This window comes from Schistocerca gregaria, chromosome 2 (assembly GCF_023897955.1).
Source record: "Schistocerca gregaria isolate iqSchGreg1 chromosome 2, iqSchGreg1.2, whole genome shotgun sequence".
NCBI lineage: Eukaryota > Metazoa > Arthropoda > Insecta > Orthoptera > Acrididae > Schistocerca > Schistocerca gregaria.
The window spans coordinates 365,713,574-365,723,191 of record NC_064921.1 but is presented as its reverse complement, the minus strand read 5'-3'; the positions used below and the strand labels follow the sequence as shown (position 1 = coordinate 365,723,191).

Below are 9,618 nucleotides of genomic sequence, written 5' to 3'. Positions count from 1 at the left end.
AATAGGTCACCTGTGTCCCCCACGACATGGTTCATGGTTCGCGTTAATGTGACCACTGCTTGTTTTCGATGTCAACCTATAATAAGCACTGGAATCATATTTTCACTCTGCAGCGGAGTGTGTGCTGATGTGAAACTTCCTGGCAGATTAAAACTGTGTGCCGGACCGAGACTCGAACTCGGGATCTTTGCCTTTCGCGGGCAACTGCTTTACCAAGCAAAGGTTCCGAATTTCGAGTCTCGGTCCGGCATACAGTTTTAATCTGCCAGGAAGTTTCATATCAGCGCACACTCCGCTGTAAAGTGAAAATCTCATTCTGGAAACATACCCTAGGTTTTAGCTAAGCCTTGTCTCCGCAATATCCTTTCTTTCAGGAGTGCTAGTTCTGCAAGGTTCGCAGGAGAGCTTCTGTAAAGTTTGGAAGGTAGGAGGCGAGGTACTGGCAGAAGTAAAGCTGTGAGTCATGCTTGGGTAGCTCAGTTGGTAGAGCACTTGCCCGCGAAAGGCAAAGGTCCCGAGTTCGAGTCTCGGCCCGGCACACAGTTTTAATCTGCCAGGAAGTTTTATAATAAGCACTATCAGACAGCAGATGGCAGCACTAGCACTGGCACTGGAGGGTGTATAGAGCCTGTAGGGGGGGGGGGGGGGGGGGTCGCAGGAAATTTATTTGTTATTTGAAGTCCAAGAGAACGTAATCATTAGCTTTCGGGCCAAGGATGGAAGCATTTAAAAAACGGCTGAGTTCTTAAACTGATTGCCTGCCTGTGGTTAACATATACCTTGCATGGCAAAATAGCTGTATCGAGGACCGGTACCCAGACAGATGTGGGGCGCCCCGGGCCGTAAATAACAGGGGAAAAATCGCTGTGGAGACGTGCACAGGAGGATAGACGTGCAACTGTTGGGTAACCAACCGACCAGGCGAAACGAGGAGGTATCGAAGTAGCAACGGTATCTCTCCAACGATCCCTCAGCGAACTTTGTAACGTCTGGGCCTGCGTAGCAGGCGCCTGGTTCGTGCACCCATGCTGACTGGTGTTCATCGGCGACAGGAGGTGGAATTTGCACGCCAGTACCGCAACTGGACATCCACTGAGTGGTGACCGGTGGCCTTTTAAGCTGAGTCACGTTTTATGGACCATCGGATAATTGTCGTTGTCATGTACGACGTGAAAGGTGTGGAAGAAAACGCCTTCAACAATTTTCGGAAGGCTCCAGGCTGGAGGAAGGAGTGTTATGGTCTGGGGAATGTTTTCGTGGAATTCTCGGGGTGACCTCGTCATTCTGGAATGCACAATGTATCACCACAGCTATGCATCTACCCTTGGGGGACCATGTCCACACCTATATGGAGTTTGACTTTCCCTGGTACTATAGCCGGCCGGAATGGCCGTACGGTTCTAGGCACTACAGTCTGGAGCCGAGCTACCGCTACGGTCGCAGGTTCGTATCCTGCCTCGGGCATGGATGTGTGCGATGTCCTTATGTTAGTTAGGTTTAATTAGTTCTGAGTTCTAGGCAACTGATGACCTCAGAAGTTAAGTCCCATAGTGCTCAGAGCCATTTGAAGCATTTTGAACCTGGTACTACAATGCTAGGATAATGTAATGTGTCACATAGCTCGCAACATACCTGCGTGGTTCGAAAAGCGCCAGGATGAGTTTACCGTATTCCCCTGGCCACTATACTTCCCGGACTGAAACCCAGTCAGAAATCAATAGGACCACCTGCGCGTGCTATGGATCCTCAACCAAGAAAACTAGGGCAGCTGACCGCGGTACAGGAGTCGGCATGGCTCCATATCCCTGTCGGATCACTGCACATACGCAGCTGTCTGCAAAATGTGGCTCTACAGGCTTTTGACTGGTAGTCACGTTAATGCGGCTGAACAGTGTATTTGTGAATGTACCATGCGGCCTATTAGAACTACATTTAGTTAGTTACGATGAGAACGACGTATACAAGCTTCCGTATACAAGTCTGACTAAAAAGAAAAATAAATCCACTGTTTTGTTGTCTAAAAATAGTTCAGAAATAGTAATATTGACACTTTCTTTGTAGGAGTCTGTAATATTCCAAAATAACACAGAGCAATGCTAAATTTGGTATTTTGTTAAATATAGGCTGCGTCAGAAATTTATATTAACGCACTCTATTTCATGTGACCGAGTGTAACAAATGAGTGGATGCGCATTGAGAGACATATTTAGAAACTTCGAACACCAGGCTGTGGCCAATCGAGTCTAGAGGGTGTGAAACCTTGTGCTTCAGAACAATGGAATGTTTAAGTTTCCTGACAACGCCAGCAAACACTCGGTTCCTTAAAGATTCGAACTCCCATGTACAAAACGGCTTTAAACTGCAGATTACTTACAAAGAAGTTAACGTTTTAAATATTTGAGGTGAAGCATGTAGGCGAAAAAACCTTAGAAAAGATTTGAAATTATGTTAAAAGATTGCTGTAGGTCGCTAAGTAGTGTCATTAAACCACTGAATGTATAATATGCTTTAAGAAAAAGCTAAGTTTTGCACCCAGGTCAATGTTTATGACGTCGTATTTCCTGATCTTGGATTATCGAAGTGTAAAGGTCGTGTGACGTGCGTCACAGCAAGTGGGACTGCAGGCCTCACGAGGTCCAGTGAACGTCTCTGGAGGGGAGCTACTTGCTATTTCAGATGAGTTCAATTATTCGTAACTGAGCGATTAAATACATGCAACCTCTCGACAACACACGACAAAGACCTTTAGTGGGTAGCATCTCATTGATATAATGATTTGTGTGGGGTCCGGATTGAACCAAACATTCACGATGTTTGCCGGGCGAGGCAACTAGTGTAACGTCACACTTTCTCTGCATGGGCCGTGTTTTTCATGGTCCTAACGATGTGTCGTTCAATGATATAATTTTTCTGAGCGTTCAGTGATACTGTCTGCGAAATGCATTGTAAGTGGAGTTAATAACGAATAACTAACCGATTAAAACGTCATGCCTGGCACTGAAGCTCTACTGCATGAACAGCGAAAATGTGGTAAGCGATGAACTTTGTGTGCAGTATCAGCGAGCAAAGTTTTGTAAACGTTATAGGAAGTTTTATTAAAGACAACCGGTTTCAACAGTCTTAGTTGTCATCTTCAGGTCTAAAACGTTTCTTTCTTATAAAACATGTTCATATTATGTTAAACCTCACACACAAGATGTCAAGTGGATAAACATCTGTTTACATATGTTGGACATATACTAAACACTGTTTAGCATGTGCCCAACATATATTCCCCCCCCCCCCCCCCCTCCAAAGGGCTCGCAACTCTTTGGCGGGTTGGTGCTTGGCTACCTTAGGGCCCCAGCCTTTGCAGCATCTTTTCCCTGCCGTGCTGCATGTCTATCCTCTTGTTACTTTTTTTACCTTCCCTTGGGGAACATGTCTGGTGTATTAATGGAATGTTCTGCATTGTCCGTCGCTGAAATAAGAACAGTATCACCACTGTTTTTTGTACACTTTTCCTTTCTTTGTTTACCTTGTCCTATCCTTCCTGTGCTTCGGCATTTGAGGTTCCCCGTTTTCTTCTTCCTCCCTGTGCCCTCCTGAAGGCCAACCCACGCTTCTGACGCTTAACAGGTGACTAGATGACGTGTAATTCCCAGCCCCAGGTCGACAGGTAGGGTTTGCACGTATTCCTGATACAGCATAGGCCCAAGGATGGGTGACTGCCTGAGCTCTACCTTCCCAAACTGGTGGTTGGTCCCTGTTTCAAGTGTTCGCGAGGTGTGACCTAAAATATGAACAATCACCTAAGGCGGCCGCTCCCCTTGTGGAGGGATCCCTCAGTTGAAATGAGTGCGCCATCCGAGATTTCGGTAATCATGGGCGATTTCCTCGCAATGAGTCAATCATCTTCACAAGCAACATCTACGAAACGTAAACAGAATGATGCTAACGATTCAAAGACCCTTTGAGCTGCATCACTGTTCCTCGTAGTTTCACGTACTGAAGACAGGCAGTCCTTCACAACAGTAAATCCCGTTATTATTCAGAAAGGTGTTGATGCAATTGGCAGCCCCGTGAAATGCTTCTCTCATTTATGTAATGGCACTTTGCTTTTGGAGACTACTTCTGATTCTCAAGCACAACTATTGCTTGTCACTTCACTTCTCCACGGCTATCCGGTTCGTACTGAGGCCCATAGAACTCTGAATTCTTCCCATGTTATTTACACTAGGCTGCTCGATAATCTGACTGAGGCCAAAACCCAATTATACCTCTATGGTCAGGGTGTCATTGTCGTCCATCAAGTGATAAAAAAGGTAGATTCATCCTTACTGTCCACATAAACTCTTTTTTTTAACCTTTGATAGAGTGGTGCTTCCATTCAAGATCAAAGCAGCTATGAAGTTATCGCAATCCAACCATACATTCTGACCCTGAGACACTGCTACCAGTGGCATCAGTTCAACCACACTTGGATGTCTTGTCGGCATCCAGACGAATGTCTAACCTGTGGTAGGGATGTGCACGAGCGCTACTGTCCACCTCCTTATCCTCAATGTATCAACTGCAATGGTGACCATTGCCGCCTCCTCTCGAGAGTCTCCTGTGTATCTCGATAAGCGGGCTATCCAGGAGATCAGAGTAAAAGGAAAAGTTCCTTAACTGGTCACTCGCAAGTTATTTGCTAGTTGCAAAACCTGCGTTCTACTTGCTACATCTCGCACTATGAAGGGCATAGCCAAACAGACATGCAAACTCAGATTCAGTTCTGACATTCTGAAATCGCCCAGTGTCGAAGTAGCATCGCCGTCGCCTCGTCTAGAGTGCAACAAGCCACGAAACTCTCACCTTAAGTGGCCAAGTCGCCAGTCATAAAACTGGCACACCAGAAAGGACAGAAGGAATACTCCTGTGGACTTTCTATGTCCCTCCAGCCAACCAACACCTGAGTCTTCCTCTGAAGAAGTCCAACGACGGCAAATGGTCTTCTGATTTGCTGCCTCGAAGATCGTCTTAGACTTTGTCGCCATGCGATACCTTTGACTGGCCAGCCTCTGCGTCGCCAGTATGCACCACCAAACGTTTCTATGCATTGGACTCCGCGGACCAACAGCACAAGAATTCTGATGATTCCGTGAATCTCTAGATCAGGATCCTCCTGCCTCTGCGCCCAGTAGCAGCGAGTCTTCTCAGGCCAGCACTCGGCAGCCACCATGGTGGCGCCCCTTTATTTTTCTCATCATGACTCTCCTCCAATGAAACGTTCGCGGCCTTCGATCCAACAAAGAGGATTTATGGCTGTTTTTAGAATCACAGTGTCCCCTTGTACTCTGTCTTCAGGAAACAGAATTGCTTCCTCACGACCACTTTGAGCTCTGGCATTTCTTCCCAGTCCATTTGGACCTTCGCCCTGAGATCGACTTTCCATCTCACGGAGGAGTCATGCTGCTCATACGGGACGACGTTTTGGTCAACCCATCTCTCTTACCACCCCTTTTCTAGCTGTTACAGTTTGGCTTTTTCTTACTCACCTGACGTTTTCCCTTTGTACCATTTATATCCCTCCGTCATTCGACGTCAGCGGGACAGACCTCCTACAGCTTATTGGGCAGCTACCTCACAAATTTCTGGTGCTCGGTGTCTTTAATACACACCACTTCCTTTGGGGTTCTCCCAGAACCTGTCTGAGAGGTGCCCTCTTGGCTGACCTTCTCAATCAACTTAACCTCTTCTGCCTTAACACGAGAACACCCATTTTGGTTTCCAACTCCTCACACACCTATTCCCATTTGGAACTATCCTTTTGCACTGCCCAGCTTGCTCATTGTCTCGAGTGGTCCATTCTTTCAAAATGGCTCTGAGTACTATGGGACTTAACAGCTGTGGTCATCAGTCTAGAACTACTTAAACCTAACTAACCTAAGGACATCACACACATCCATGCCCCAGGCAGGATTCGAACCTGCGACCGTAGCGGTCGCACGGTTCCAGACTGCGCGCCTAGAACCGCGAGACCACCGCGGCCGGCGGTCCATTCTTTCTGACACCTACTCGAGTGATCATTTCCCATGTGCTATCCATTTGCTGACTACTGTGTGGACTCCCACATGGCAGCTTACTAAGGCTGACTAGTGGCTTTACTCCTCCCTGGCAATTTTCGACGAAATCGATTTCCCCAGTTGTGATGACCAGGTGAACTGTCTTACAGACGTTACCCTTACCGCTGCAGAACGTTCCATTCCCAACAGTTCCTCTTTACCACACCGTGTCCCAGTCCCTGGGTGGACTGAGGCACGCCGCGATGCAATTCGCGCGCGGAGACGTGCTCTCCATGTTTTTAACCGTCCCCCTACGTCGGCATACTGCGTTCATTATAAACATGTGCGTGCACAGTTACGTCGCATTATTCGGGATAGCAAAAAAGCTAGCTGGATTTCATTCACCAGTTCTTTTACCAATTCCACTCCCTCCTCTTTCATGTGAACCAGCCTCCGACGGCCCTCTAGGACCAAGATCAATTCTCCAATTTCCAGCCTGGTAGTAGAAGAGGATGTCATCGTGGACCCTACTGCTATCTGCAACACCTTTGGCCGCCATTTTGCGGAAATCTCGAGCTCTTCCCACTGTCACCCTGCCTTCTTCCATCGGAAACGAACGGAGGAGGCTTGGGCTATATTCTTCTCTTCTCTGAATCGTGAGTGCTAGAATGCCGCCTTTACTATGAGGGAGCTAGCTCATGCTCTCACTTCATCACGATCCTCCACTCCAGGGCCACACCCTGTAAACATTCAGATGTTGCCGCACCTTTCTCTTGTGGGCAAGCACTTTCTGCTTAATATGTACAACTGCATCTGGGCAGAGGGCACGTTTCCCAGACGCTGGCGTCAAGTCACTGTCTTACCCACACCTAAGCCTGGTAAAGTCAAACACCTTCCTTGTAGCTACCGCCTCATCTGTCTCAGCAACTGTGTTTTCAAGGTGATGGAACATATGATTCACGATCAGCTGGTATGATGGCTTGATTGTCATGTATTACTAACCACTGCACAGTGTGAATTCCGAGCGTACCGTTCTGTAGTTGACCATATCGTTACTTTGTCCACTCATGTCATGATTGGTTTTCTGCGGAAATCCCAGACTGTAGCTATGTTTTTAGATTTGGAGGAAGTCTACGACACCCGGTGGAGAACTGGTATCCTGTGTACTCTCTACATGTGGGTCCGTTTCCTCGAGACATGTTTAACGAGACCGAGTTTTCAAGTTCCGTGTGGGTTCTGCCTTGTCGGACAACTTTATCCAGGAAATCGGAGTGCCTCAGGGTTCCGTCCTGAGCGTCGTCCTCGTTGTTATCGCCATTAACCTTGTAATGGCTTTTCTCCTGCCGGGCATCTTCAGCTCCCGTTTTTGTTAACGATTTTGCCATGTATTGAAGTTTTCCTCGTTTCTGTCTCATCGAGCGGCGTCTTCAGTGATGTCTCAATCGTCATTAATCATGGAGCATAGAGAATGGCTTTCGTTTATCCACTGACAAAGCCGTTTCTAAGAATTTCTGGCGGCACAATTTATTTCTCCCACCATCTTTACAGATTGGGCCTGTTGCTCTTCCGTTCATTGCAACTACGAAATTCTTGGGGCTCATGTTCGATAGGAAACTCTCCTGGTCCTCACACCTGCCAGCACGCTGTACACAGTCTCTCAAAGTCCAACGTGCCCTCAATGGTACTTCCTGGGCTGCAGATCGAATCACCCTCCTCCGTTGACATTGATCACTTGTCCTTTCGAAACTAGACTATCGGTTCTTGTTTTTCGAATCTGCACGTCTGTCCCTCTTATTCCGTCTCTATATTACCCACCATTGTGGCATCCGTTTCGCCACTGGCGTCTTTTAGACTAGCCCAGTTGAGAGTCTGTATGCAGAAGCAGCTAATCTACCGCTACCCTATTGTCGTGACTTTCTCTTCAGCAGATATGCATGACATCCGTATGCCATGCGTGGCCATCCTATGCCTTCTTCTTCGATGACAACTTTGATCGCCAGTTCTCTGTTACTTCCTGCAGTTCGCTTTCGGCTCTCGGTCTGGCTGCTTATCTTCACGCTACCTGCAACTTTCTCAGTGAGTGTGAACCCTTCACCACGTTGGGTTCGTGCAGCGGCCCGTGTTCACCTCGGCCTTCATTCGCTTCTTAAGGACACTACTCCAGCCTCGCTCTATAGCCTTCATATTCACGATCTTCGCATGGAACTTCTCGACATTACCTTTGTGTACGTGGATGGGTCTCGGACTGACCGTGGTGTGGGGTGTGACTTCGTCATTGACGCTGACGTTTTTCGGAATCGGCTTCCGGCACAGTGCTCAGTATTTACAGCAGAGCTCTTCGCCCTATATCAGGCCATGGAGTATATCCGGCGACACAGGTTTTTCAATTGTGTCACTTGCTCAGACTCTCAGCGCCCTTCAAAGCTTCTGTGCGCTGTACACCGCCCATCCCTTAGTGCAAATGGTCCAGGAAAACTTGCTCACTCTTGATGCAGCCACTGCGCTGTTTATGTGGATTCCTGGTCATGTCGGTCTGACACGAAACGACGCTGCTGCTAAAGCTCCAGTCCTCGCACTTCACGCCACTTGTTCTTATATTCCCTCCGACGATATCTGTGTTGCTGTCTGCCAGGAGGTGGTGTCACTTTGGGATCGCCATTGGTCCTCCCTTCACGGTAATAAGCTTCAGGTTATTAAGCCTTTCCTAGCGGCTTGGACGACCTCTTCTCGGCCCTTCTGCTGCGAGGAGGTTATTTTAACCAGGTTGCATGTTCAGCACTGCCTTTTAAGCCATCGTCATTTGTCAAGTGGCGCTTCTCCATCACTTTGTATACATTGCGCACAAATTTTAACTGTCCGCCATTTACTGACGGAATGTCCATTTTTTAACCGTTTACGTTCTGGCTTGGCTTTACCGCCTGAGTTATCGGCCGTTTTAGCAAACGAGGCGCTGACTGTCGAACGCGTTTTACTTTCTATGCGTCTTAGCAATATGGCGAAGGCCATTTGCATTTTAGTTTCTCTATGGTGTATACTTATAGACCTTTCTCCACATCTCTGTTTCTAGATTCTCTATGGTGTATTCTTATAGACCTTTCTCCACATCTCTGTTTCTAGATGCCTTGTCTTAAAAAAAAAAAAAAAAAAAAAAAAAAATGCTTCAAATGGCTCTGAGCACTATGGAACTTAACATCTGAGGTCATCAGTCCCCTAGAACTTAGAACTACTTAAACCTAACTAACCTAAGGACATTACACACATCCATGCCAGAGGCAGGATGCGAACCTGCGACCGTAGCGGTCGCGCGGTTCCAGACTGAAGCGCCTGGCCGACCCTTGTCTTTCGCCGACTGGGATTGACGAGTAGTTGTTTTTAGCTCCTTTCTTTTTCTTCCTGTCTCACAGTTTTGACATGGGCACGGATGACTCTAGTTGTTTTTCCGCCCTAAATCAAAACAAAACAAGACAGCCGGTCTGGTGGCCGAGCTGTGCTAGGCGCTACAGTCTAGAACCGCGCGACCTCTACGGTCGCAGGTTCGAATCCTGCCTCGGGCATGGATGTGTGTGATGTCCTTAGGTTAGTTAGCTTTAAG

At 47.5% G+C, this 9,618-nt stretch overlaps 1 non-coding gene across 1 annotated transcript; it reads left to right on the top strand.

Moving 5' to 3' along the window:
- The first annotated feature begins 464 nt into the window (after positions 1 to 464).
- Trnas-cga (transfer RNA serine (anticodon CGA)) lies at positions 465 to 539 on the top strand. Its single transcript has one exon. It is a non-coding gene; the product is annotated as a tRNA-Ser (tRNA).
- Positions 540 to 9,618: the final 9,079 nt, after the last annotated feature.